Source organism: Ambystoma mexicanum, chromosome 9, assembly GCF_040938575.1.
Source record: "Ambystoma mexicanum isolate Mex_15411 chromosome 9, UKY_AmexF1_1, whole genome shotgun sequence".
NCBI classification, from domain to species: Eukaryota; Metazoa; Chordata; class Amphibia; order Caudata; family Ambystomatidae; genus Ambystoma; species Ambystoma mexicanum.
Window position 1 is genome coordinate 1,527,529,450 of NC_090931.1, and position 27,740 is coordinate 1,527,557,189.

The 27,740-nt window shown below is 46.6% G+C and overlaps 1 pseudogene; it reads right to left on the reverse strand.

Annotated features, from left to right (window-relative positions):
• Positions 1-13,366, reverse strand: part of LOC138489425 (zinc finger protein 271-like) — a 394,913-nt pseudogene extending 381,547 nt beyond the window's left edge.
• Positions 13,367-27,740: the final 14,374 nt, after the last annotated feature.

The following is a 27,740-nucleotide window of genomic DNA, read 5'->3' on the forward strand; positions in this document are numbered from 1 at the left end:
GTAAATCAGGTAAGTCTTTAGGTGGTAACCGGTAATCCTCTTTAAGTTCCCTTGGCTCACCTTATTGTCTTTTGCTTTCTCCTAGGAGCCGGAGTGTGGCAGGAACATGCCGGAGACTGCGGCAAAACGTGAAGATGCTGCGAAAAACAGTGAGTGTAGCGCGGTGCTGCTGCTGACGATGCAACGCCTTTAAAATAAGGCCTTTCCTTTGGTTCGATGATGCGGTGGCTTTGGAATCAGTTAAGAAGCTGGTCTTGATCTTCTTCTAACCTTTCTCTTTCTTTCCCTTGTTTCTAGGTGCTCCGGGTCCGAGGCGGGCGTGGCTGAAGTCTGGATGCTGCTGCAGGCACGGTGAGCGTTACGCTGCTGGATGCAGAATAACACGAAGCGTGTGCTGCTCTTCGGGCGTGGTTTAAATAGCCTTCAAAGTAGTTCCAGGTAAGTATTCCTCCACAGCCACACCCGAGTAACAAATAGTCCCAAAGGTAAAGTAGTCCCCTCCAGGCCTCACATAGGCTTGGTTCCCTTGCAGCATGGTCTGCCTCAGGTAAGTTCCAGTTTATGAGCCTGGCGCCTATGGCGCCAGGACTGATGTTTCCTATGAGCCTGGCGCCAAAGGCGCCAGAACTGAGCCCAGATGGCCCCTAACAGGGGTTTTTGGGCCCTTTCCAGGGAACGTGATGCCTGCTCCCGGGGCTGATGGATTTGTTCTGGATGCCCGGGGGTAGGCATCATGACACTGCTGTACAGCGAAATGAGACCAAGTTCATATTATATTAGAGGAAGCGGTGTACAGTTAGGCAGGTTTAAGACTCCTCGCCAGAATTTCCCCTCTATTAGAGACCAAAACTCCTTGGACATTATGGGTCTGGTTTTAGCAGCATTGGAGTGGCTTTCTGTTGGTAATAGGTCAACGCAGGAACGGCTGAAAATTTGCTGTATCTCCTTTGGATAATGATCGTTTGATGCTTAGCTGTATTGACCTTATCAATCAGAAGTTGTTTGTAGACTTCGGTTGCCCCTTGGCTAGCTATTTGGACACCCAGGTAGGTATACAGATGAACCACTTGCAAGCTTTGCTCTCCGAGGGTCCACAATTTTCCCTTAAATCTGTGTTTGCCAAATACATTAAATTCCATGATTTTAGATTTATCAAGATTAATGATCAGGAAATTGTCTTGAGTGTATACAGCAAGCGCAACCAATGCATTTTGAAGTCCTCTTAGTGTTTTAGATATAATGAACAAGTCATCCGCATACATTAAAAAGGGTATTTTTTTCTGGGAGGATCAGAGAGTATATTTTGAAATACCTTGCTGACATCGGAAATTAAAGAAATTAAAAATAGCGGATGCCAAAGTGCATCCTTGTCTTACTCCACGATAAACAGTAATTGGTGCTGAAAGTTTACCATTAGCGGACAACCTTACCGGAATCGTTTTATTGTCATGCAGGTCCTTAGTAAGGGAAATTATGTAACGCAGAACACTTTGTTGCATTAGTTTATGTATCAGCAATTCCCTCGAGATTGAATCGAAAGCTGCTTTCAAATCTATGAATGCCATATACAAAGCTTGTTTTCTAATTTGATGACTATGAATGATTGATGATAGAGTCAAAAGATTAACGCAGGTGCCCATCCCAGAGATAAAACCTGTTTGAAAGGGATCTCTAATGCCTTCAGTGCGGGTCCAGTTGTTAAAGTCTCTTAATATACATTTAGCAAACAGCTTGCCGGGAGCATCCAAAAGAGAGATCGGCCTGTAGTTACTAGCCACAGACCGATCCCCCCTCTTGAAGATTGAAACAATTATTGCAGAAAGCCAGGAGGAAGGAATCTTGTTGCTAGCCAAGATTTGACTAAAAATGTTATGCAAAATGTTTGCCCACAATTCACCATTTTGCTTCAACACATAGTTGCTAAGCCAGGGGTACGAGAGTTATTGAGTTTTTTGATTTCCATAAGAATGTCCTCCTCATCAATAATGAGACCATCATAGTTTGAAACATCCATGGAAGCATAAGACTCCAGCCCAATCGGTCTTTGATACAAAGTAGCAAAATGTGCTATCCAGTCTGACTCACTAACGCCATTTATCTGGACTTATTTTTGAGTTAAGTTGTTCGTAATATTTATCAAAGCCCAGGTTTGAGCTGAATTTTTACATTGAATACTTCAACATACTTTCGCCATCAGCTTGCAGCAACTGTGTTTGATGGCTTCGCAACCAATTTCGATATTGGCAGTGTAAAGCACAGAAACGCTCATGTTTGTTCGCACAGTTGGAGGAAGCAACAAGCTTTTTGTTTTTGCACAAAAGCGCCTTCTTAGACTATAATAAGGGATCAAATTCATGTCACAGTTGAAATTGCACTTTCGAACGAGATATAACCCTCTCACGATAACTATGCAAATAAGCGGTATAGTCATTGTTTATCACTGACTCATCATGATAGCCATTCGCCACCTGTTTGTGAAAAGCCAATAATGATTGAGGGTTCCAACTCAGACGCATTTGTGCATTGTTAACTGTCATCCTCTGAGGAAAGCCAAAATGATCGTTATTAAGAGCCCCCAAGTTGACAGACCACGCAAGAATTAACATGTTGTGGTCACTAAAAACTTGGGGTATTACCCTAAAACTCGTGGCCACCTCAAACGTGCTTAGGTCGACAAATGCATAATCGAGAATTGATGTATGTTCTCCTCTCTGCCATGTAGTTTGCGGAATCGTATCTCCAGGAAGTGCACCATTGTAAATATAGAGTCTTCTTTTTTGTGCTAAAAGAATCCATCTTAAACAGGCCAAATTAAATTTCGGATTATTTTCTGGAAGAATCCATAGGTTTAAATCTCCCATGGCAATGATGTTTGTAATATCGGAGGATTCAGAGACTTCATTGAGTATGCACTCCAGATCACAAAAAAGTTGTCACACGACATTGCCATTGGATTGCGATATATATTCAAAATTGCCACCATTTCTCCCGGGAGACTAAGCTTGGTGAGTAGTACATAAGGATTAGGAGCAGCCCACCAAGTGAGCTGCCAATTCCTATGATTTTTAATTGCTAGTAACATACCGGACGAGGGACGTCCCAAAGCAGAGGCCTTAGCGGGGTGGAACACTATTGAGTGATCTTCCCATACTGGCTTTTCCTTTAGCCACGTCTCCTGCAAAATAATTATATCATAATTAGACAAGACGGCTGCACTTTCACCAAACAGATGTGAATTTCTGCATGTGTTCCAACTAATTGTTAAGATCTCGTGTTTGCTTTTTTCAATTCTTGGTTATGAATTTCGATTAGAGTTAGCATTGTCTGAGATGAGGTACTGAGATGCTTTCTCATTATTTGCTGACCCACTCCATAGATGTTATTTTGAATTTTCACTCTCTCAGAATTTTTGGCATTAGTCGCCAGAATTAAGTTGCCCGCTGTGTCCAGCATAAACGGATCAACCGCTACAACAAAATCCAGAGCAAAGATGTCCATCCTGGCCTGCCACAGGGCGTTTCTTACAAAGCGGGATTGTAGCCATATTCTGGCAATCGAACTGTCATTGCTCTGGACAAAATCGACTTGGTCTATGTCCGCCGATGTTATACCTCTCAGCGCACTGGTCTCGTCGAAAATTGCCAGAATACTCATTCTGTTCATTGCGTAGGCAGTGAAAGGTGCAGGACGACACTCGAGAATGAGACGGTAGAAATTAGTACGTTTCATATTAACCATGTTGATTTTTGCTTGTTTGGTAATTGTTCTCGGTGTCTCATGGACTCTTGGAATGGTGCTTGCTTCATGGGAGCAAGAATTAGAAACATGTGCCAATTTAATAGATTGTTTCTTAGACAGTGATGAGTCCTGATTCACAGAATCATAGTGTGGCTGATTGGGGTCAAAATAGTTTTGCACCGCTTTGGCAATTTGATTGCCAATTTGATAGCCCGTGTGTACCTGAGCCTCCTGAACTTTAGGCTGGGTTGTCAAATTAATATACTTAGATGCATTATCTTGCGGACAGTGGGCTTCAGAATTTAAAAGAGACTCTCTTAACTTTGCCGTATGCATGTTGATTTGACATGTCTCAGCTTGTGACAATCGAGGGTCCACCAAATGTGTATTTACTTCTCTTGTCGCCTGTGCATGAGATACTGCATACATTGGCATTAATTTGTCTACTTCCTGGTTATAACACACCGCTGATGAGTGCATCAAATCAGCCACAGTAGGTGTTTTGCCAGGGACACTCAGTGCCTCAACGTCAGTTATTTGGGGGGGCTGTGCTAGTATGCAAAGATCCTGATTTGCCACTGGTATTTGAGGCTGTGTGAAGTTGGTATTCACACATGTACGTTGAAATTCAATATATTTCTGAATGGAGGGCTAAATTTGCTCTTGAATATCTGTCAGGACAAAATTGCTACTAGCCTCCTGAACTGGGGCTACCACTCCTTTTTGGATACGGTTAGATGTTGTACTACCGTCCACAATCCCAATAGCACTCACTTTCATGACATTGGACACCTCAGCAGAGCTCACTATCGCAGCATCCAGAGTCTCTATAGTGCTGGTCTTAACAGCATCTGGAGTCTCAACAGTGCTAACTTTAGCAGCATGCGGAGTGTCAGTAGAGCTAGATTTCACATCAGAAATAGACATTATAAGCTCATTCAATGGTTGATAGTCTTCAATGGTAGAAACAGTATGTGCAACCTATCTTGTATTAGCAAGTGTGCTGGGAGCTTTTTTACAAATAGTTGTTTTCAATTTGGATCCAGTATTCACTTGTGGGATCAGACATTTTAACAATTGTTTAAGATTGGCTCTAGATTGAGATGGAGGAACTGTTTGATTTTTTGATTTCTTAGTCAAACCTAAGTTCCCACTCTTTCGCATCAAACCTGTTATTTTGAAATAGCTTGTAAGGTGCCTTTTTGCTTTGCTCAAGTTGCCCTTCAATATCTACAGACAACTCTAAGTTTTGATACGTCACAGGTCCGTCAACTTCATGACAGATCACTGATTTGTTAGCTACCACAATTTCAGAACAAGGACTAATCACAACTTGCGTTGCGAGGTCAATGACTGAGTTGTTCATGCTCCTATTAGAAGCATCAACAGACGAGACCAACTTTTTGTCCATACCAATAACAAGTGACTTTTCACACACCACAGGCTTTTCCAACTCAATGCCATAATCAACAACACAAGGCATTTGCATAAGAGCATTGTGAACTATTACAGGTTCCTTTGTGCATTTAACTCAGTGGTTCACATTTCGTAACACATTCTTACTCATCCAACTCACTATTAAACCGATTTGTTTGGCTTCAGCTGAAATTTTATAGTCTAATGTTTCAAACAATTTTACTAACGTATTAATTGTCGTATTCATGGCCTGTATGGTAATTTCGTACAAATTGAAAGATGGAAAACTCGATGGATTTCAAATAGGAGTCGGTAGTTCACTTAATCCCCTTGATACTTGACCCTCCATGGGTAATGGTGCGAGTGACAAGTGAACCGTTTTGTCAGAATCATCAAATAAGCTTGGAGACGGATAAGCTGTTATCATGTTCACCTATCGAGGAAGATGAAGCAATTATAGAAATGTCACCAATACATACGCTACAGTGCTCTGGACATTTCGCTGGAATGAGGGTCGATGCAGATGTAGAAACATTGACACTAATGTTGTGCACTCACATTTCCAAACTGCTGCCAAGCTTTGGCACAGAGATGACGGCAGGGATATTGGCACAGTCTACCTCATTTACAGGTCGCAGAGGGCACCGATTCTAAAGGACTTGGCAGCAAGGAAACCAGCAGTGCTTCTACCTCCAGTAATTGCGTGTCACTTATCGACATACTTTTAGAGACTGTTGCAGGGGAATCGTCAGGGAGAACTATACAGTTCACATCCACTTCTTTCACATCAAAGGAAGTTGGACACATGGGTTTGCATAAATCGCGTATATCCCCAGCACAGGGTTTCTTTTCCCCAAAGTCAGGAACAGAATCAACCATCTTGCGTTTTAGGGCACTCATCAACTAGCTTGTTGTTCTCAATGTCATGTTAGATTTCAATGTGTAAATATTGTAAACCATTTACACTTTGTAAGCCCTTTGAAGCAGACAATAGTTCAATGCGTGTACTCCCACGTGCGCAACCGTTTTGGCAGTGCATTATAACGATTCGCTCGACTGCTCAAAGGGCCTTGCCCCACAGTCGCAGTCAAGCACAAGGAAAAGCAGTGAACGGAATCAGCAGCAGTGTTGTCTCAAAATGCAAATGCCTTGCCCTTCAATGCGTATAGCGGCTCACCTTTGAAGATCTTGGGCTTATCCACGTAGGATCTTCAGTAGGTTAGGAGCTACGGCCTCTCCTGCCCTCTCGCTCCGAGCCACCGGACACCAGACACACACTGCTAGCACTCCGCACATGTGCGGTGTGTTTGTAGTCTGGAAGCAGCAGTTCACGGAAATAGAAAGAGGACAGGAGTACCTCGTAGTTCCACTGGAGACAAGTTCAGTAATTCTTGCAGAAAAGAAACAGCGTCTTGCTCCACCAACACCAGACACACACTGTTAGCACATCGCTAACATATTCACCAAGCCACTCTTCGATGATCTGGACTGTCTGGGTGTCACCTACACTAACTATGCAGATGACACCCAGATCCTCATACCTCTTTCGGGTGACTATAACAGGGACCTGGCTTTGGTGAACAAAATATACCTGATCATCCAGGCTTGGATGGCCGCACACGGCCTATGCCTGAATGACGATAAGACCGAGCTCTTAATACTCGGCACCACAACCAACCTCAACAAACTGAGTTTGAATTAAACCTCCTTCAACATCGATGGCAACAACATTAAAGTAGTAAAAGAAGTAAAAACTCTAGGTTTTTACCTCGACTCAGCCTTCATTCAACAAACAAGTTATAACTATGGCATCCCCCGCAGCCTACACCTGTAAGCCGATTAGGGCCTCTAAACCATTTCTGTCTACAGAAAGTTGCAAGACTCTAGCGAGAGCAATTATAGTCTCCAAATTGGATTATTGTAATGCCCTATATCTGGGTGCAAACAAGAACCTTACCAATACAATTCAAATACTTCAAAACAATGCATTTGAAGAAGAGAACACATATCGCACCTGGGAAGACAAAACAAATGGCTCTCCACCAAAGACAAAATGTTGCTCAAAATCCTATCATTAACACACAAATGCCTTAATCAAGCAGCCCCTAGCTACCTATCCAAGAGAATAACTAAAAAATCCACTTCACACCCTACAAGGACAGTCAACTCAGCTTGTCTTGTCTTGTCGTGCCTAGATTCAGATTTAAAAAAGCAGGAGGAAGCCGTTTACCTGTTTTGGCAGCACAAGTATGGAACTCTCTACCTCTCACACTGAGAGCCAACCAACCTTGTTCATGTTCAGGTGAAATAGCATAAAGTGGCTCATCACGAACAACACTAAAGGTTAGCTCTAGTCCTACATTTACGCGGATTTCCGACTTCTATGACCGTGCCAAGTATTTTACTCCAGACTACCATTTTATCCTCTTCCGCTCCTACATTCTGTGCTTTTTCCCTACTATGTCAGCATATCTCACTGGATCTCGTATTTTGGTATCTATTGTGACTATTGCATGTTTCTTGTACCTACTGTAACTAAGCTGAAAGTATACCTGTAACCTCTTGTGTGAAAGGCGCCCAGATACCTCCAGGTTAGGTGTGTCATATAAATAACATAAACAAACAAACCGCTGTTAACCCCTCTGATTTCCTCCCCTCATCCGTTGTTCACATTATTGTTCACCTCCTCGTTCCTACCCTGCATGCTATCCTCCTCATCGAACGGACAACCAGTCCCGCAAGTCATTGTTTCCTGACCTTGACCTCACTCTGGAGTCCATACCCACCGAGGCCCATAATGCTTCCATGTGTAATTTCAACCTCCCAAAAGTCCCCAATATCCATTGTCTTCATCTTGACTTCATCAGATTGGACCACTCCCTGGTCGCACTTCCCATCCAACCCACGCACAACTCTGGCCCTCTTGACCTTGCCCTTCCCTCCTTATCCGTCACCTCTACTGCTCGCTCCATTGCGCTCTCTGCCGACTTCCTCCAGCACCTTACCCTTTCTGTCCTTCCTCCATTCTCCCTGCCTCGCCATCCCACAATGATCAGCACACATTGAAACCTAACCCTTTAGCTCCATATCTAGCCAAAGTCATGTCTTTCCTTCTAGACTCTCTCCTCCAGATTCAGCAGACCTTCAAGGATTCCAACTCTGCACTCGCCTCCCCTTTGAGCACAGATATCCTGTTCGATTTCCCACTCTCTCTTACCCCGAATCTGTGATCACCCACCTAATCTACCAGCGGAGGATGACCATGTGACTCCATCTTCAGCTCTCCTGCCCTCCTTGCCTCTTACACGGAAACGCTTCATGCTCCCTCTACTGCCCGGGACTCCTAGCCTCCCCCCATCTTTATCTGCTCTCTCACCTCCAGAATCTTCCCGGCCTGCTATGAAACTGCTACTGTGTGTGTTCACTTGCACCATCAGCGCCATGAAGCCGTCTTGGTGTGCATGTACTTTACAAATAAGCTTTGAAATAACATAATGTACTACCCATCGTGAGAAGCACCCGGCTGATCTCAATAACCCTACCAACTATCGGCTCATCCATCTTCTCCCACACGAATCTAAAATTCTAGAATGCACATAAGTTAGCCACAATGCCACCTACATGGGGGCCCATTGGACTTGGTGCTCCCTCCTCTCCATTCTGGATATTTGCTGCATGCAGTCTAACTTACTCACAACCACATACAACTCCAAACTCTCCCCGATTCCTCTCATTCTTCAACTCACTGTCGCTTATGGTGCTGTCAATCGCCCCTACGTCCTGCACACATTCTCTAACATGAGCATCTGTGGTCCTGCCCTTGACTCGATCACGTTCTACCTATTAGATTGGCTTCTCTCCAGCTCTGGGAACTATGGCTCCTCCGCCCTCTCTCAGTGGAACTTCCCCAGGAATGATCTCCAGCTCTGGGAACTCTGGCTCCTCCACCCTCTCCCAGTGGAGCTCCCACAGGAATCTCTTCTTGTTCTACATCTTTTCAGCAAACTAACCACAGTTTAAACTTCTACTATCCCCAATTTGCTGAAAGATCCTAATCCTTCTGATGATTCCCATTCTTCACCCCTGAGCTCTCCGCCTGGATACCAGTCTCACTGGCTCCCATCACTGGCCAGCACTTCAGTGCTTACTGTTACACTCCTCTAGGACCCAAGACCTCTCCCCGCTCACAACCACTCACGCATCCTGCCCCGACCATCACCCGTACCCTGTCCTACTTCACACATCCCCCATGGCTCGCAACCCAGGGATCTTCTTTTACCACAAACATAGCTTCAGCCGCTCACTACCTCTAAAGTGTTCAACGTTGTTTCATCAAAGTAAATTACATTGCAGAAATGTACTTTACTGAAATTACCTCTTTTAGGGGTACTGAGGGTGGGAAGTGTAGGGGCGTGGTTCTTTATGGGTCCACCCCCATAAAAGAAAAGGCAACACAAATATGCCTCAAGGCCGTTTAAGCAAAGTAAATGACCACAAGGGAATTTACCTCCATAAAACCACATAGAATCTTTCTACTGACATGGCTGCCAAGATGAGCCCACTGAACAGATGCAAAGTCTGCCCCCACCTAATCTACCACTCCATTCAAACATTTAACACTCCTGTGCACAGCTGATGGGGGCCAACAGATCGCTTGGGAGCCCCCACTGGGAGAGGGGTGGAGGTGCCAGTGTTCCATGAGCTGCAGAAGCACCAGTCTGAGAGGTAGGGGGAGGCCCAGTCAAGGGCAGAGCCACGGAGGCCCATGTTACAGCGGGTGTGTGGGATGGAGGGTTGAGTGTGTGTGCAGAAGGCTGGTGTAGGAGGGCTGGGCGATTGATAGCATGGGGCGGGTGGGCATCGTTGATGTATAGGAGGGTGGGGTCTCGACTAGGTGGGATGGAGCTTTTGCTCCAGAAAGCGGGCAAAAGGAATTTTCCCATAGGATTGCATTGAGGTTTTAATTATTATTAGGCGGGTTCGAGTGTGACTCCCTCTGCTGAAGACTCCTGCAAGTTGCAGCAGACTATCAGGGGTATGTGTGTGTGTAGAAGGCTGGTGTGGGAGGGTAGGGTGAGGAGAGAAGGCGTGTAGGAGGGTGGGTGATTTATAGCATGCAGCATGTGGAGAGTTGATGTATACGAGGGTAAGATAAGAGAGCATTTAGAAGGTTGTGGTGGGAAGGTGGGTAGAGGAGTGTAGGAGGATGTGGTGATTGACAGCATGGGAGGGTAGGGTGATTGATAGCATGGGGCCGGTGGGGAGAGTTGGTGTGTAGGAGGGGAGAGAAGGCATGTAGGAGGGTGGGGTGATTGATAGCATGGGGCAGTTGGGGAGAGTTGGTGTGTAGGAGGCTGGTGTGGGAGGGGAGAGAAGGCATGTGGGAGGGTGGGGTGATTGATAGCATGGGAGCGGTGGGGAGAGTTGGTGGGTAGGAGGCTGGTGTAGGAGGGGAGAAAAGGCAGGTAAGAGGGTAGGGCGATTGATAGCATGGGGCAAGAAGGAGAGAAGGCAGGTAAGAGGGTAGGGTAAATGATAGCATGTGGCCGGTGGGGAGAGTTGGTGTGTATGTGGCTGGTGTAGGAGGGGAGAGAAGGCAGGTAAGAGGGTAGGGTGATTGATAGCATGGGGCAGGAAGGAGAGAAGGTGTGTAAGAGGGTAGGGTAATTGATAGCATGGGGCCGGTGGGGAGAGTTGGTATGTAGGAGGCTGGTGTAGGAGGGGAGAGAAGGGATGTAATAGGGTAGGATGATTGATAGCATGGGGCGGGAAGGAGAGAATGTGTGTAAGAGGGTAGGGTGATTGATAGCATGGGGCAGGAAGGAGATAAGGTGTGTAAGAGCGTAGGGTGATTGATAGCAAGAGGCAGGTGGGGAGAGTTGGTGTGTAGGAGGCTGGTGTGGGAGGGGAGAGAAGGCATGTAGGAGTGTGGGGTGATTGATAGCATGGGGCGGGAAGGAGAGAAGGTGTGTAAGAGGGTAGGGTGATTGACAGCATGGGGCCGGTGGGGAGAGTTGGTGGGTAGGAGGCTGGTGTAGGAGGGGAGAGAAGGCAGGTAAGAGGGTGGGGTGATTGATAGCATGGGACAGGTGGGGAGAGTTGGTGTGTAGGAGGCTGGTGTAGGAGGGGAGAGAAGACAGGTAAGAGTGTAGGGCGATTGATAGCATGGAGCAGGAAGGAGAAAAGGTGTGCAAGAGGGTGGGGTGATTGATAGCATGGGGCGGGAAGGAGAGAAGGTGTGTAAGAGGGTAGGGTGATTGATAGCAAGGGGCAGGTGGGGAGAGTTGGTGTGTAGGAGGCTGGTGTGGGAGAGGAGAGAAGGCATGTAGGAGTGTGGGGTGATTGATAGCATGGAGCAGGAAGGAGAAAAGGTGTGCAAGAGGGTGGGGTGATTGATAGCATGGGGCGGGAAGGAGAGAAGGTGTGTAAGAGGGTAGGGTGATTGATAGCAAGGGGCAGGTGGGGAGAGTTGGTGTGTAGGAGGCTGGTGTGGGAGAGGAGAGAAGGCATGTAGGAGTGTGGGGTGATTGATAGCATGGGGCGGGAAGGAGAGAAGGTGTGTAAGAGGGTGGGGTGATTGATAGCATGGGGCGGGAAGGAGAGAAGGTGTGTAAGAGGGTGGGGTGATTGATAGCATGGGGCGGGAAGGAGAGAAGGTGTGTAAGAGGGTGGGGTGATTGATAGCATGGGGCAGGTGGGGAGAGTTGGTGTGTAGGAGGCTGGTGTGGGAGGGGAGAGAAGGCGTGTAAGAGGGTAGGGTGATTGATAGCATGAGGCAGGTGGGGAGAGTTGGTGTGTAGGAGGCTGGTGTGGGAGGGGAGAGAAGGCGTGTAGGAGGGTAGGGTGATGGATAGCATGAGGCAGGTGGGGAGAGTTGGTGTGTAGAAGGCTGGTGTGGGAGGGAAGAGAAGGCGTGTAAGAGGGTAGGGTGATTGATAGTATGGGGCAGGAAGGAGAGAAGGCGTGTAAGAGGGTAGGGTGATTGATAGAATGAGGCAGGTGGGGAGAGTTGGTGTGTAGGAGGCTGGTGTGGGAGGGAAGAGAAGGCGTGTAAGAGGGTAGGGTGATTGATAGCATGAGGCAGGTGGGGAGAGTTGGTGTGTAGGAGGCTGGTGTGTGAGGGGAGAGAAGGCGTGTAAGAGGGTAGGGTGATTGATAGCATGAGGCAGGTGGGGAGAGTTGGTGTGTAGGAGGCTGGTGTGGGAGGGGAGAGAAGGCGTGTAAGAGGGTAGGGTGATGGATAGCATGAGGCAGGTGGGGAGAGTTGGTGCGTAGGAGGCTGGTGTAGGAGGGGAGATATAGCAGGTAAGTGGGTGGGGTGATTGATAGCATGAGGAGGGGAGGCAGAGAAAACTTGCCAAAGTGGGGATGGGAATAAAAGAGTTTGAAGAGGTGGGAAGTAGTTGTGAGGATCTGGAGATGTGAGTGGGGGCCATTTCTTGCTCACTATTCACCATCTACTACTGTAAAGCGCCTCGTTACGGTATTGCTCTGCTCTAGGCACTCATAACGTATTCACAATATTCCTGATGTTAGTCTTCACCTTTCTCTTCAGTAAATGCAAAATAGGAAAATAAGCGCTGCAATGCTGTCCGTTGGCACAAAGATCACCTCTAACCAGTGCTGTTCGTTTAGACAGCAGTGCAGTGCATGCTGGGAAGTTTTGTCCTTACAGCCCCATATTTAATGCGACCCGTGAAACTAAAACTCCCACATGGCTGCAGGGGGCCTAGAACATGGGCCCAGTTGGCAGCAATGACCTCTGACCCCAAGGCCTCTCACCTCATCTTGGGCCGGTCCAGGCATTTTTAAGCGTGTTTATGCCCGGGTGGATTTCTCAGTAATGGCCGTGGCTGGAAGACTCCCGGGATCTTTGGTGGTTCTTCACTGGACCTCTCCACGGATCATTCAGAATAATGAGGAAGAGCAGAGGGCACGGGATAGGAAACCCCTCCTCCCCCACCCCCCACTGCCGTCCTCTGCAGATGCAGGCGCTGTACTGCGGCTGCGCAGAAGAGAAACATTGGTCACGCGGGATATTCTGCGGCTGCGCATTACAGAAGAAGGGGGTTAGAAACAAGGTACTGAGTCTGCGCAGAAGAGGAGAAGGGGTCACCGACGGCACCCTAATGCTGCGATCAAACAGACGGGGTCTGAAGCGAGGTACTGAGTCTGTGCAAAACAGGAGAGGCGGGTCACTAGGGATACGGTGCTGCTTCGATGTACTGCGGCTGCGTAAAACTGAAAAGGCCATACGAAGTACCGAGGCTGCGCAGAACAGGAGGCTTTGACCTATTCACCTGTGATTTACTGAGGCTGCGCAGAACTCCAGACACATTCACCTGTGCTGTACAGAGGCTGCACAAAACCGGAGGCAGAAGGCCTAATCACCTGTGCTGTACTGAGGCTGTGCAGAACAGGAGACCGTTCACCCGTGATGGACTGAGGCTGCGCAGAACAGGAGACCTGTTCACCCGTGATGTACTGAGGCTGCGCAGAACAGGAGACCGTCCACCCGTGATGGACTGAGGCTGCGCAGAACAGGAGACCTGGTCACCCGTGATGTACTGAGGCTGCGCAGAACAGGAGATAGGTTCACCCGTGATGGACTGAGGCTGCACAGAACAGAAGATGTGTTCACCCGTGATGGACTGAGGCTGCGCAGAACAGGAGTCATTTTTACCGAACAAGAGACGTTGTTAGTGTGATGTACTAAGTCTGCTGTAAAGCTCTGGGTTCCCAGTGATGACTCTGACATCTGGTGATGTTCTAGTTATTCCTTTATCGAAGTTCCAGTACATCTTTTAGGTTTATTATGTCAAGTTAATCTGAGCTCCAGGCAACATGCACAGGCATCATCTCCGGTAGGCTACATAACTCCAACTGACTGACTCAGAACTCTCAACCATACAACAACATTCTCACCAGCAAGATTCCATGTCACTCACTCAGCATTCTACTAGTTATAAAGGAACAACTAGAACATCACCAGATGTCAGATTCATCACTGGGAACCCAGAGATTTACATTGGCAACGAGGATGCTGGCTGTGCTAGGGAGGCAGCACTAAGGAGGGCACATGCACCGCCCCCCAACCAAAGAAGATCCTCTCGGGTAGGGCAAGCGCTTTTTATAGTAGGCGCAGAAGGGCCCAGCACAAAGGGTGCAGGCGTAGGAGATAAGGAGCTGCGCCAGGGCCCAGCTGATGTGCCAACAGTTGGGCAATTTAAGCACTGTGAGGGCCTAGAGACTGGCAGAGGAACTTTGGCAGGGCTGAGGGCCCAGAGACTGTATTGAAGGGGTTTGGGAACCCAAAGCTGCGGCATGGAGAGGCTTGTAGCCCCTGGCAGATGCATTTGATGAGGTTTGGAGTCTAAGCTGCGTCTTGGAAACTTTGAAGCCATGCTTGTGCAGCTGAGGGGCTTGGAGCCATTGAGTGAAACATGGAGGGGCTTGGAGCCCATGGCAGCAGCATGTGAAGAGGCTTGGAGCCTGAGCTGCGCCTAGGAGAAACTGGGAAATCACTGCTGTGCAGCAGAGGGCCTTGGGGCCCAGTAGTCGAACATTTAGGAGGGGCTTAGAGCCCACAGCAACAACAGAAGGGGGCTTGAAGCCCACGGAGGAGCTTTGGACAAGATGAGGGCCTATAAGGACATTGGTGGGGCTGGGAGCCCATTATAGCGCCTGGAGGGACCAGGAGTCCATATGCTGTGCTGTGGAGGGGCCTTGAGACTTACCTTTGTGTGGGCTGCGGTCCTGCAGAGGGAGCTGGAGGGTCACAGGTGATGGGAGTCTTTCCCTACGACTCATGTGATGCGCAGATGAAGTGCAGTGGAGGCTGCAGATGAGTTGGGGCGCAGCACAGGTCCAGCGTGACTGTGACTAAGTTTGGATCCCAGAGCTCTGTAGTCACTGACACCTTGAGGCGAATGGTGACGTCACCCGATGTACCTGGGGTGATGGTGATTGTCCTGGAATTTCAAAGGTGTTAAGCAGAACAGTTGCATTGTTCTCACGTAACAGGACTTTGATCGTTGGTACGAATGCAAAAGTGATTACAAGGGATGGAGCATGGTGCTGATACTCCGCAGCAGTGTAAGCGGAGGATTGTTAGAGTAAAGAACCCGCACATTTGGTGAACATGGTCACGCTGCGTGTGTGAGGAGAGGCAGTGGCGAGATTTCTTATTGGCAGAGTTTGTGGAGTGTCATCAACTTCAAACAGGAAGTAAACAGAGCGCTGTCGGAGCAGGCGGCTTGGAAGGAGAGTTGTCGGAGGTACTGAAAAAGGTCAAGCCATGTGGGACATTGAATATTTGACAGCATACTGGTGGTTGGGCCTGCAAGTTGCCGTAGATTTAATCCAGCAGTCGGCGGCAGTCAATGCGGGTAATGCCGCTGACGTTTCCGAGGAGCCGGCGTATGACTGGAGAATGGCTCGAAAAAGGAAATAAGAGTAGTTGGCAATATTTGTTACTGGCAAAGTATGCTGTGGGAAGAGGGGCTGTGTCCCCTAAGGTACTTTTGTTTGAATGGGTGGTGTCTGGATAGACAGCAAATGGAAGTGGATGAGGCCGTGTCTCCAAAGGAATATTTTAGTTTCAAAGGGGAGCTGGTAACAGGAAAACCAATTGGAGATTATGATGATAATGCTTTGTTTTAAATGTTACATTATATAGTTGTGAAGTGAGGCCTGAATGATATGTGACACTTTAGACTGGTGAGAATGGTGTGAGCCTAATAATTGGAATTTGTGGCCTTTGTTGGAAAACACATGTTTATGTGGAGCAATGTGTTTTTAATAGATATGGAATAGTTTTGTTTAACACATGTTTTTTTTCCCCACAGATGGACTCTTTTTAAACAGTAGTGTGGACTGGTCACAGTTATGTTAAAAGGAGTCAGAAATGCATTTAATTTTGCCACACTAATGTTTTGCTTTGCAGGTGGGACTTTCGTTTTAGCTGGAAAATTAAGTAGTTCACTTGGATGTTCTAGAAATTTTTAGTTTTTTAATGTAGTTGTGTTATTGCAAGGTGTGAATTTGATGTGTGATGGTTTGCCTGTGTGCTAGAGGTTTTTGATGAGTGGTGTGTTATATGGTGATGTTTCTTCACAGCAAGTGAGTTGGCAAGTGTGGTCTCATAGAACACAGGTGACAGATAGGGGTAGGCAACACTGCATCTTGGGTGCTTTTGTTGTTGTATGTTGTTTCACTCGGGCATTTGGAACATCCAGCCTGGTTCTTTGTAAGGTTGGGTGCACAACAGGGTGTTGTGTATTTATTGAGGCTGTGAGGAGAGGAGTGTATGTGTAGTCCAAGTAGTGTGCGGTTGTTGTGGTGAATGCAAAGCATTTGGTGATGTGGTGTGTGATGTGATGATGCTTCCTCATATCAGTGGTTGGCCTGTATGTTGGTTCATGAGGACACAGGTGACGGAAGGGGGTGGTGGCTATTGCACTTTAGGTGTAATGTTGTTTTGTGTCGTTTCACTCGGGTGTTTGGAATGCCCAGGCTGGTTCTTTGGATTTGTGTGGGTGCACAGCTCAGAGTTGTGTGTGTGGTGTGGCTGTGATGAGAGTAATGTATGGTTAATTGGCTAGGCAGTGCAAGCTGTGTTGAAGTGGAGAGTAGTGAGATGCTTGAGGACGTGGGGATTTCTAGTGGTGCAAGTTTCAGTGGTTGGTGTTCTTTCTCCACTGTTTAGAAAAGGGGAAGGGCACTGTTGGTATGTGTTTTGGTACCATTTATGATGGTGACGTCTTCAGAGTGTACAAGTGTGGTGATTGTAGTTTTCGGTTGTGATGCACGCGCAGGGGTTGGAGTGTGTGTGCAGTGTGTGTTGTGAGTGTGACCTGGTTTTGGTAGCTGTAGTTTGTGTTCCTTAAGGAGGGCGATATGTAGTGATTTGGTTGCTTTTGCTTTTGTAAGTATGAGTGAAATGTTGGATGAGTGACGTGGAATGCTGCCTGTGAGAATGGTGTTGTATGGTTGAGAGTTCTGAGTTAGTCAGTTGGAGTTATGTAGCCTACCTGAGAGGATGCCGGTGCATGTTGCCTGGAGCTCAGATTAACTTGACATAATAAACCTAAAAGATGTACTGGAACTTCAATAAAGGAACAACTAGAACATCAAGAGATGTCAGAGTCATCACTGGGAACCCAGAGCTTTACATCTGCGCCGAACAGGAGAGGCAGGACACTAGCGATACACTGCAGCTGCGCAGAATAGGAAAGATTCTTCACCCGCGATGTACATTAAAATAGCGACTAGGAACAGCTACAAAAAAAACATCTAAGGATCACCAGTAGTTGCTTTATCTATGACTTTAAAAACTCTCGATCTCCTTAGCCATGCCCTATGTAGATACTTGGCCACTGGAGGGGCCACAAGTGGCTCATACTTGGTTATACAAAGGTTTAGTGCATCTGAAATTCTCAGATTCCATTTGATTTTAACATAGGCAATATGCATTTGGGTCTTAAGGCATCGTACCCATGACAGAGCAGCATAAAGTGGGTAACTGTTTCTATGAGTGCACCGCAGATCAAGCACTCTATGGTATTATGCAGGGACCAATACTTTGTGTGGGAAGCAATTATCAGAGTACCAGCTCTTAGATCTAAATAAAGTGACTGTGCATATGAGGGTTGGATAAAATCGAGCTATGGTTCAAACCCACATTTTTCTTTGGTACTCAGGTACTGGCGTCTACAAGATCAATCATGGTGCAACCAAATCCAATCTGCCATGCTTGACAAACTTGACACCCTGCACACCAAAATTCTTGCCCATCAAGAAGCCCTCGCCGGCCTCATTGCCTCCCACATAGCACCCTGCACACCCAAGGTAGACAACCGGACACCAACATTTTAATTCACGGCCATGAATGAAACAGAGGTCACGGCCCTCATAAAATCCATTAAGCCCTCCAATTGCAAGGGGGACACATGCCCGGCTCACATCATCAAAGAATGTGCACCTGCACTTGCGCCATTTGTTACTGCTTTCATTAATTCTTCATTCCAAACAGCCCATGTACCCACTTCCCTTAAAGAAGCTTGGGTGAGACCCCTACTAAAGAAACCTTCTCTCAATCCAATGACACAGGGAACTATAGACCCATCACCACAGTTCCATTTTTATTAAAAATCCTGGACAAAGCGGCCTACCTGCAAGTTCAAAAATGTATTGAGGACAATCACCTTCTTGGACTTCGCCAATCGGGCTTTCGTCCTCGCCATGGAACAGAAACGGCACTGCTAGATCTGAAAAACCAAATAGACGACCTCAGGGATGCAGGCAAACCTGCTCTCCTCCTGTTACTAGACCTTTCCGCGGCCTTCGACCTCGTTGAGCACAAAACCTTATGTCACCATCTCACCTCCACGGCTAACTTCTCTCCTAAGGCTTGCAAATGGATCAACTCTTTCCTTCAAGAGAGAGTAATGAAGGTCTTTTCTGAATCGGCCAATGCCACCCCGAGCCATATCAAATGTGGGGTCCCACAGGGCTCATGCATAGCCCCTACGCTGTATAACCTTTTCACCAGACCCTTATTCAAAATCCTAGACTCGCTGGGCATCTCATATACCAATTATGCAGATGACACCCAGGTGCTCATACCTCTCACAGGAGACTATATAGCTGATTCCAACACCCTCAACCTCATCTACTCCACCATACAATCTTGGATGGCAGACAACTGGCTATGTTTAAACAGTGACAAAACGGAACTCCTGCTGATAGGATCCCCCTTCACGCTCAATAAACTTGCCAAAGAATACCACACCTTCACAATTGACAACATCCCTATCACAGTATCACAAACGATCAAAACACTTGGTGTGTACCTTGAACCTAACCTCACCATGGACAGGCAGGTCAACGCCATCGCATCCTCTGCAGCGTACCACGCCAAACTGATTAACGCTGTCAGACCATTCCTAACCCAACAGAACTGTATCACCATAGCTAGAGCCCTCATCGGCTCTAGACTGGATTACTGCAATGCCCTCCTCATTGGCACATCTCAAAAGAACCTGGCCAAACTTCAGATAGCACAGAACAACGCCCTAAGGGCTGCCACTGGCCTTTCACGCAGGGAACACATTTCTACGATCAGAAGACAGGCCCATTGGCTACCTATTAAGGAAAGGGCCGTCTTCAAAACTCTAGCCCTTACCCACAAATGTATCCACGGCCTCGCCTCCAGATACCTTACACAAAGGATCTCCAGACAAACAGCCGTCAGACCCGCAAGAACTGCATATGCTAACCGCATCACAGTGCCTCACACACGCAGAGTGCGTGCTGGAGGCTCTAGCTTCCCAACTATGGCCGCCACTCTCTGGAACAAACTCCCAGACCAAATTAGATCTATCGAGCCCCATGCCGCCTTCCGCAGGCCCTAAAAACAAGGCTCTTTGTCTAATGTATTATTCATCGTGTACAATGTCCATACAACTGTTATACCACATGCTCTGTATTGTAGAACATTGTACTCAGTAACTACTGTATAAATAACTGCATTTTGTTAAGCTTCACACTTTGGGCCGCTTATTGTAACCCACAAGCAAGCCTCCTTACGTATACTTATAGCGCCTCGTTGCCGAGAGGGCTGCAGCGCGCTCTACAAATTCAAAAAATAAAATTAAATAAGGAAGGTTTGAGGCAGGCTGCCTCCGTCGATTACCTGCCAGGTCTAAGGATCCCTTCACCTTAGAAGACGGTTGATCCCACAGGTTAGGGGCGTTACATTTACGTCACTGTGCAGCCTAAACATCAATAGACCTAGTGCTGAGCTTTTCATTCTCATTTTACTCCCCACTCACAAACTCACTGAGTGATCCTGGGTTAAGGCATTTGTGTCTGGCTGCAGATACATTTTCAAAGTTAGAAAGCAGGATCTTGAAACCTCAACACAGTCCAGTTCTCAATACATATAACAATATAAAGAAATTGACAAAATATACCTGATGGGAGAATACTACACTGATTTACATGTACAATATTGTCAGCAAATCTAGAAGAATGCTCCTCCCACCCTTACCCCAGACATGAATGGGTGAGTTCTGGGTATGAATAGAGAATTATGGGTTGCAAGTTATCAGTTACAGGTATATATAGTCCAGCTAAAGGTTCAGGGGCTTTTGATGCATCCTGCGAATGAGTGGTGTTGCGAGCGAGTGAGATGGGTGCACGGAATTCTGAGAGTGCCCCGAGTGAATGTTACGGGAGAGTAAGCAGGTGCCTCGGAGCTGGACGTGATGGTGTGACCTCTGGGACACCTTCCTTACCCTGACCCTGTAACTGACACTAGGATCCTACAACTGGACTAAAGCGACATGGAACAAGAGCCAGAGGCTTCAGAGTTATATGTGCTCAGCTGAGCAAGTTGAGAATTCTGAGGTGGAACATACCCTGAGGAAGAGTATACCCTGAGGTGGAGTGTACCTCGAGGTGGAGTATACCCTGAGGTGTAGTGTACCCCGAGGTGGAGTGTACTGTGAGGGGTCAGAAATGTGAGGCGGACAACTTTGTGAAGGTTTTTAAAAAAAAATAGCATTTTATTAACTCAAAAGGTTGGATACATGTCTCACTATCTGTACCATGATGAGGATTCCCAAGCCTAAAATAAACTAAAGGAAACACTCACACTTATACATACAATAAATCAACAAGGTAATGTATGTCAGTTCAAACGCAACAAATATAACAGTAAAGTTCACCACACGATAACTGTCTCTCCTTATAATCTGGGTGAATTCCCCTTCCCCAGATTCATGCAGGATTGTGTTCAACAGTTCCAAAAGAATAAGGAAATCCTGTCTTATAACAAAGTTATAACAAAGTTCCAACACAGTTCTTTTAAGTTCCAACTTGATAACACAAATGCCCACACTTCAGAACAAAAGTTTCAACACAGTTCTTTGTGGTTCCCACTTGATACCATATCATTCACGTAAGATTCGTTCTCTTCCACTTGTAATAGTGAGAACTTAAACAGCCTTCTTCGCATAGACCAAGAACATTTCCTCAGTCCATCAGCATCAACATGAATTGCCTTCATCAGGGTTGTTTTGTCACAGCATATTTCTTTAGAAACACATATATATTTCTGCAACAGTTTATATAACACTTTCTTCAAAAAGGAAAGTTTGTCAGGATGATTTGTTAACACCACTTCATCAACTTCCATCTGGTTTACTACCATGCCAGGCTTACTTTTCAATTATACCTGGTTTACTCCCATGCTGGGACTATAACTTATAAGTTCTCTGTCGAGATATACTCCCCTGGCCGAGCAGCATAAATTGTTCAACTTCATCCTCTGACCTGGTATACTCCCCTGCCAGATCAGTAAATTACAAACAAGTGCCTCTGTGCTTAAGATCAGCTTGCAACAACTTTGCAGAGTTTAATCTCACAACACTGAGGTTTAAGCGATTCTTCAGGGAATGCAGGATTCACATTGGTGTTCTTTATTACACTTTTGTGACTTCTGCAACCTCTGCGAGTTATGCTCGTCTCCTTCTGGGTAGCCTTTACCAGAAGGGCAGCCTTCTTGCCACTGTGGTTTCCCCACTTCATCAACCGAACACTGGCAACGATATGGTCTTATTCCGATTCTTTCTTTGCTTTGGCAATGTGTGTTTATAACAGCTTCTGTTATGCACTTCTTCAAACAGGGACAATACGCTTTACAATAAAACTTTGATTTGCCTCCTTCTGATGTTGGTAATGTTGGTTTATACCAGCTTCCGTTATATGCTTCTTCAAATACGGGCAATAAGCATTACAATCCCTAGGACCTTCATTTGATCCTTTCTGACTTTGGCACAGTTTATTGGCTTCGCTTTCGCTTTCTTTTGCCTTGGCATGGCAGTTTGCATTACATTCTGAATATAATGCCCCATCGTGTTGCTGGGTTTTAAATAAACTTGAATGCTTAAAGTTACAGTCAATCAATTCTACAAAATAATGTTTTCTATGCTTTCTGTCAGTTCGGTATTCAGTGTCAAAATGGCTTGGTGAACTCACCGGGTATGGCGTGCACATCCCTCTCCTTAGCTGCTCCCAGGTCTTCTGCCTCAGCTGCTCCTCGCGGTCAGGCAATCTGCTGCTTTCAGGCTGCCACAGCACTTGCCAGCAGCACACAAAGCTTTGTCTGCTCCAAAGGCTCTCCGGTGCTCGCCTGCCACCGAAGACTGCCTTATTCAGGGGGAAGCTTTGAAAACCTTTGCGTCACGCTGTGCAGCCTCTGCAGTCCAGGTCTCCAGGGGGCAAGTTCCTTTCTCCAACAGTTCCCACTGCACAACCTGTTCAATGAAGGCTTCTGGAGGTGAAGACCCTCACAGTGGTCCCGGCGTCTTCTCTCTCCTCCAGTTTCTACTTCTGCTGCAACATGGAGAGTTCAGAACTCCTCCACCTACGACTGCTACTCCGCTCCTTCTCCTTCCTCATGGCCTGCGCCTGAGGGAGCCTTTTAAGACCCCCACTCTCCCTCAGATGTGGGTTATTCCCATAAACAAGCTGCACTTTGCAGTTATGTTCCTCTGCAGTCCTCTTCTTCGTTCCAGTACTTTGGGGATTATGGGACTTGAAGTCCATAATGCGAAAAACATTTTTTCTAATGGTAATGTTATTTTTATGGTTATTTATTTTCCTACTTATACTCCTTGAGTGAATATCACAAGGATAATTAGACAGACTTGTTTTTACAGAGGAATACAGATTTTTACACTCTAAATTGGTATTGTTTTCTTTACTATTCCTTTGGGTTGTAGGGGAGCATTCCATTTTAAGACCAACCCTGTTATTAAAAGGGTTTTCATTTCTTGAAAGGCCAAAGGATCTATGAATGTTTTCAGCCAGATTAAGATGCTCAACAGAGTCCTCTTATTCCCCTGGTCCCTTTCGACTACCAGGTGATCCACCCACAGAACACTGCCCCCAAGGGTAGGATCAGACAGCGTCTGCTTTTCCCTGGCCACCCGAGGGGAGACTTTACGTAGGGTCTTTGTGAGGATTCCACGGGATTCATCACAATACCCTGACACAGAATGTACCCCGATAGTCGATAACCTCCCATACAGAATTGTATAATTTCTGTGGCTCACTCCCATGCATCCCTACAGTCCCCTAACTCTCGGGGGATAATATAGCAGGGTCCAAGCTGGAGCTTTGCACACAAAAAACAATGATGTTCACTGCCCTCCCTCATGAAGAAAAGGTGTACCTGACTTCCTGCCAAGCACCCCCATCTTCTTATCAGCACCCCATAAGGTCTGGCTTCCTGACAGTGCAGTAGGTGTGAGTCGGACAGTGTGGAAAAGCTTTGTCACCTCCTGGGAATGACAGAGTCACTCTATCAAGGCTGATAGATAGGGGTCCAGGTGATCTCACTCAATCAAGGCTGGCAGATGGCGTCCTGGCGACCCTGGGGGCTGAGCACCATCCCCAGCATTATGCCCACTCTCACCCAGCAGGTCCATGGTCCTGTATAATTCAGGAGAGACCTCATCCCATTTTCTACACCCTCCACCCCATGGAGAGGGTGGTTGCCAACCACAAACTTACTTCTTTATCGGATCACAGAAAAGAAAGCATGGGCAGTGACTGGGGTTGCACTTCATCCACAGCAGGGAAGAATGTTATGCACCAAGAGATGCAGTCCACAAAGTGACATCCCTCAAGTCACCCTCATTCAATATGGGAAACGCATGATCAGAGCGATACACTCGGTAAACCACCAACATCGGTACATCAGTGACCTCAGGGTCCACCATGTTGGAGTCAGGTGGTCACTTAGTCAGGGCAGCCTGGCTCCAAAATAGCAGGCAGTCCTTTTATGGTCTTGGTATGGACAAACGTGGCCATGCATAGACTCAGAGCAAGCACACCCAGGGAAATGTTGATCACAACCCTAATCAATAAGAGACTACACATTTCATAACCACAGGTACACACACTTACCTAAATGAGATACTCATTCTGGCTTGGGGAAGAGTATAAAAAAAAGGCGGTTGAGGAGAGAGGGTGAGACATAGGAGTTGGACAGTGGTGTTGGAGGTGAGAAGGCAAGAACAGATTGTAGTGCCGGAGAGCAGCGAGGAGTGTGGGCAAGGCGAGAGAAAGATAAGAGGATGACAGTGAACATCTGGAGACTTAAAGGCAGAGGGAGAGAGAAGCGAAGGAGAGAAAAGACAAGAAGGGCAGAGGACGATAGAGGAGGAGAGAATATACCTAGAGGAAGTGAACAAGGAAAACAGGAGAAGAGGGAGAGCAGCAGGGGAGGAGTAGAGGCAGATAGAGGGCAGAGAGGAAGATAAGGCATACATGCAGGAGGAAGGAGAGAGAAGAAGAAGGAAGAAGGACAGAGATTACATGGAGGAGTGCAAGAGGTAATGGCTAGCAGGGAGTGGATGGGAAAGAACTGGGCAAGATGGGTGCTTAGGAAGCTGGGGAGCACAGAGCAGTTTAGGGCCCGGTTTAAGGCAGTGTGATACAAACTACTGAGAAAACAGCCAATCAGGGGGAATAAGTCGTTACCCTGGGGACCACTGTTAGGGAGAATTCTCAAGAATGTGCAAATTTCCCTTACCTTTTGAGACCCCCAGCAACTTTGCTGGATTTATAGGATTTTAATTTTCACCAGGACAGAGAGTGAGCCTTTTTCCCCACTCTTTCATGTATTTTGATGTGTGTTTTACTTTTGTGTTCTTTGGATATGGAGTTTTAAAACAACTCCATAGGCATCATCTTTTTCTTGTGTGTCACACAGCACCTTCAGTGCAGTGGCACAGGGTTGTCTTTCAGACTCCCCAGGGTTTAAATACCTTCTCTGGGACTGACTACTGTCTCCTAGAGCATGTAAAGTTTAATTGACATTACTAGTCTCTTTAAATTTACAGACCCAGCACACACTATCTTCCTATAGAGTGCTGAAGGAGTTGGCTAGCATCCACTGAGTCTAGACACTCATGTAACAGTCAAATGTTACCTTTTTCTACTTGAAATGGCTGGTGGCAGTGGTTTAGATCAAACGACCATGATTTTTCCCGACCGCGAACACTGGTAGCTACAAATCAGAACATTTTTCCACTCCATGTTTTCCAATATGGCGCCCAAGACCTATCTGTAAAAACAGACCCCGGTTGACTTTTTTCGCCGTTTCTTTTAGAAAAGGTCCTTCTTGTGTTTAACTCTGCACGCCAAACCAGGTTTGGTGCCTTTGTTCGTTGGCCTTTGGCAGGCTTCAGTGCTGAAGCCCTCCTCCGGCGCCCCAGTGTCTGGGGTGGACAGGATGTGAGGGAGGTGCCCGAAACTCCCTGTGCTTAGTCTCCTAGTAGACCTGAATGCACTCTGGTGTGATTGGCCGGCTGGCTGTCCGGCAAGGACAGCCACCCTGCTGTGTGAATGACAGTCAGGCTGGAATGAATGGGGGAAAACGGTTTAAAAGCAGGCCTCTGGGACTTGGAAAGCAGAGTCGACCACTGGAACGAAAGAACCGAAGACGAGCTGAAGGAAGACTACTGCTGCAACTTCTGGTCCACCGGTGAAGCCCTGCTGCAGGTCCGAATTGCCTGAAACTCCATCGACAGAGAAGCCCTTCAAGGTTAACTTCTTCCCTTGAGTTTGGTGGGAACAACCAACTCGTAAACCGCCTGGACACCATCCCCATCCTGGTCGAATTTTCTTCACAGTGCTGTTGAAAACCGTATAGCCAGTGGGAAGGATACCAGTTTGTGGTCTTTAAGGCACTGGCACCTTAAACCAACGTTTTGCCATGCTCGTGGCCTCTTCCCAGGGCAGTGCAGGAACCTCCCAACATCCTCCTTCTTGTCCCCACGACAGAAGCTCAGGAACAGCGAGATCTGCAGGAACAACTGCCTCAGCTACAGCTCTTCTTCATTTTAAAGGTACTGTGCAAGTGCAGTTCAGCACTCCGTTCGGCCGCGGTGAAAGTTTGTGAAACTTTCCCAACTTTGAAGGCTTGTACTTCCCTAAACCTGTAAGGATATTTGGCGTGTTACAGTACAGAGTACAGCACTACTGCACAGGTAGCAAACAGCACAGAGTACAGCACTACTGCACAGGTAGCAATTTTTTTTTTTCGCAGCACCACCACAAGGGTGCGGTGCATTGCTATATGGGTTACCAGATTAACAAGGAAAGACAGGCTATTCAGTCAAAAACGATTTTAAATATAAAATGCAAATCCAGTCCCTCATTGTAAAAGCACACATTTTTACATTCAAAATGCATACTCTGCCTATATTGCTAGAGACACATTTGAAAATTAACAGCTAACCTATTAACCATTAACCTGACTAATAAAACCTTATTTAACATAACCCACTAATAAAATGTGTTCTCCACTGCAGAATTAGGCATACTCTGAAAGCCATTTAAATGTGTGTGCAGATTTTTTTTTCTTCTCTTCTCTGCCTGATTCTCCGTGTTTTTGTGCACAGTAACTGCAGGAAGAAGGCAGTCAGATTTGCAACAATTGCAAATGTATAAGCGAAGCTATTGTTGAGAGTAGGAGGATGAGAGATGATGGATTTCATTGGGACACGTCATACAGAGGGCTGAGATGAAAGTTTTAATGGGAAGTATCGGGGAAAAAGACAGGCAGACATTTTTCTGCACTACTGGGGAGAAGACCTGGCTGTGGGACTCCTGACTGAATGGAGATTCCTGCGTCCTGCTGCAGTCGAGATTGGGGAGAGCTGAAAGAAGGACCTTTCCACTGGCTGAGGCGTTCCTATCTGCAAAAGCTGAGAATTCCAGGCAATGACCCCGGTTTGAGAAGGCAAGCGTTCCTTTTTGCTGGAGTTAATCTTCAAGGGAACCACATTCCGAAGGAGAACAGCTAAAGAAAACTCTGAACAGATAAGGTAATTACATAAGCGTGGGAGCCGTGTGTGCACGAAAATATGCAGTCAGTGTAGGAAAGGGGATTCCTGTGCGTGTCTTAATCAAATACCAATGTTGCAATTTGAGTTCTGTTCTCCGCCACTCTCTTTGCAGTGTGTCATAGACAATGCTTTTACTGTACCATTTTATTTATTTCTGTAAAGAATGAGATCGTGTTTAAATGCAACTTTTATAATACAGAAAAATATTTGAAAACAGACGGGTGGTGTATTTACTATTTACCATTACAATGCCGATGATGTGGGGAGATTTTTAAACAGTGCAATGGTCATTTTAAGACAGATGTGTGCATGTCAGAATCAGTATGAATAATTGTGAGTGACTGTAGCATAGCTCGTTGGAGGTACATGAGCCAACGGGAAGAGAGACGCTCTGAACATAGCTCCCTACCGTATATAAGGTAGTGGAAATTACCACAAGACTACCATATATAGCTCTCTGTCGTAAATAAGTCAGTGAGTTCGCCCATGGTGGCACACCAACACTATCACTGAAAAATGTGGTATTCCTAAAATGTAGGTCTGGGGTCTCTCTAGTGATCACACGAAAAATCTAAGCAAAGATAAGGGATTCTGGACATTGGGGCCACAAATAAAACAAGGGAATTATGCTCACCAAAATACCACCAACCACGTATACCA